The following is a 3223-nucleotide window of genomic DNA, read 5'->3' on the forward strand; positions in this document are numbered from 1 at the left end:
TGCAATCACACTCGCTGTTTCTGTAGGAACTGCAATCTAGTTATTATTATTATTCTATAAACTTTTTATAAACAGTTTCTCCTCCTACAGTTTTCAAGCTAGAACCACGAAACTTCACAAGATGATAGAACCTATTGCCGCGGGGTGTGCTTGTGCTTTTCTAAGTGATCGGACCACCAGGGTCCGTTCGGTGGTCCGCCAAAGTCAGATTTTTTCCCATAGACTTCCATTCACACTTTTTTCAAACGGCTCTAAAAGTCACAATTTTTGAGCTAGAACCACAAAATTCACAAGACATACAGAACTTGCAGAAACGTTTCAGACGATATGCTGATCTCACCGATACGATTTACGGTTTTCGTAAAATTATCGTACGAACTTTCCCCATAGGAATGAATGGGCGGAATGTTGGCCATCTCACACACACCAGCCGATCCTGCGCACGGCCCCCCTCTCTGCCCTGCTCCTCAGTACTGTATCTGTATGGAGAAGATACTGCTGAACACAACCCACACCAGAACCAATACAACACTACACACACAGCACACCACACACCCCACATCACACACAGTCCACACCACACCTTACACACATTCCACACCACACATACCCCACACCAAACACACTCCACCCCACACACTCCACACCACACGTACCCCACACCACACACACTCCACCCCACACACAATTCATACCCCACACCACACACACTTTAAAACACACACACACTCCACAGATCATATACCCCACACCACACACACTCCACACCACACATACCCCACACCCCACACACTCCATACCACACACACTCCACAGCACACATACCCCACACACTCCATACCACACACACACTCCACAGCTCACATACCCCACACCACTCACACTTCAAACCACACATACCCCACACCACACACTCCACACCACACAAACTCCACACCACACACACTTCAAACCACACAAACCCCAAACCACACACTTCCAACCACATACTCCACACACACTTCAAACCACACATACCCCACACCACACACACTCCACACCACACAAACCCCACACCACACACACTTCATACCCCACACCACACACACTTTAAACCACACACACACTCCACAGCTCACATACCCCACACCACACACTCCACCCCACACATACCACACACACTTCACACCCCAAACCACACACTCCACACCACACATACCCCACACCACACACACTTTAAACCACACACACACTCCACACACAGCTCATATACCCCACACCGCACACACTCCACACCACACATACCCCACACCCCACACACTCCATACTACACACACACTCCACAGCTAACATACCCCACACCACACACACTCCACCCCACACATACCACACACTTCACACCACACATACCCCACACCACACACACTCCACCCCACACATACCACACACTTCACACCACACATACCCCACACTCTCCATACCACACACACACTCCACAGCTCACATACCCCACACCATACACACTCCACCCCACACACTTCACACCCCACACCACACATATCCCACACTCTCCATACCACGCACACACTCCACAGCTCACATACCCCACACCACACACACTCCACCCCACACATACCACACACAGTTCACACCACACATACCCCACACCACACACACTCCACACCTGACACACCCCACACCATACATACTCCACCCCACACATACCATACACAGTTCACACCACACCTACCCCACACCACACACACTCCACACCAGACACACCCCACACTCCACACACTCCATACCACACACACACTCCACAGCACACCCCACATACACCCCACACCACACCCTGCACTCTACACACCCCATAAACTCCACACCCAACACACTCCACACCACAACCAGTAAGCAACACCTTAGCCACACCACACCACGCACTCCACACACCACACACGCCCCACACCACACACGCTCAACACCACACACACCCAACACCACACACACTCTACAACCCACACCACAACCAGTTAGCAACACCTTAGCAACCACCTGGAAAACATTGGCAACTGCCTAGCAATCACTTAGCAGCCACTTTAGAAATTATAGCAACTGCCTATCAACCAGTTAACAACACCTTAGCAACCACCTGGAAAATGTTAGCAACTGCCTAGCAACAGCTTAGCAACCACTTTAGGAATGATAGCAACTGCCTAGCAACCACTTAGCAACACCTTAGCAACCTCCCCGGATACCATAGCAACACCTTAGCAACCGCCTAGCAACACCTTAGCAACCACCTAGCAACACCTTAGCAACCACCCGGATACCATAGCAACACCTTAGCAACCACCTAGCAACACCTTAGCAACCACCACAGAAACCATAGCAACACCTTAGCAACCACCTAGCAACACCTTAGCAACCACCCTGGATACCATAGCAACACCTTAGCAACCACCCTGGATACCATAGCAACACCTTAGCAACCACCTAGCAACACCTTAGCAACCACCCTGGATACCATAGCAACACCTTAGCAACCACCTAGCAACACCTCAGCAACCACCCCAGATACTATAGCAACACCTTAGCAACCACCTGGAAAGTTTTTAGATTTCAGCATGTAACCAAAAGTTTTAGATTTCAGCACTTAACCAAAAGTTTTTAGATTTCAGCTGTTAAACAAACGTTTTAAGATTTCAGTGTTTAACCAAAAGTTTTTGGATTTCAGCATTTTACTAAACATTTCTAGATGTAAGCAATTAACCAAAGGTTTTTAGATTTCAGCGTTTAACCAAACGTTTTTAGATTACAGCGTTTTTGGTATTTAGCTTTTAGCCAAAGGTTAACAGCATAGCAACGACTCTTCACACTCTTCAGACAGAAACAGCTTAACAACCATTTTAACTTTTCAACGTTATTAGCGCTCTTTTCCAAGCCAACTTAAAGTTCGTTCACGAACTTTGCCTTTTCTAGTTATTATTATTCTCGCCACGTTTTATAAACAACTACTCCTCCTAGAGCTTTCGAGCTAGAACCACGAAACTTCACACGATGGTAGAACTTATAGCCGCGGGGTGTGCTTGTGCTTTTTGGAGCGATACATCGTACGATTTTCGTAAAAACTTCGTAAACGTACGCCCTTTTTCCCATAGACAATGAACTAGGAGAATTTTGAACGGCCGTGAACGTCACAATATTTAAGATATGAAGCTGAAATTCGGATGACCTATAGAACTTA

This window comes from Astyanax mexicanus, chromosome 10 (assembly GCF_023375975.1).
Source record: "Astyanax mexicanus isolate ESR-SI-001 chromosome 10, AstMex3_surface, whole genome shotgun sequence".
Lineage (NCBI taxonomy): Eukaryota > Metazoa > Chordata > Actinopteri > Characiformes > Acestrorhamphidae > Astyanax > Astyanax mexicanus.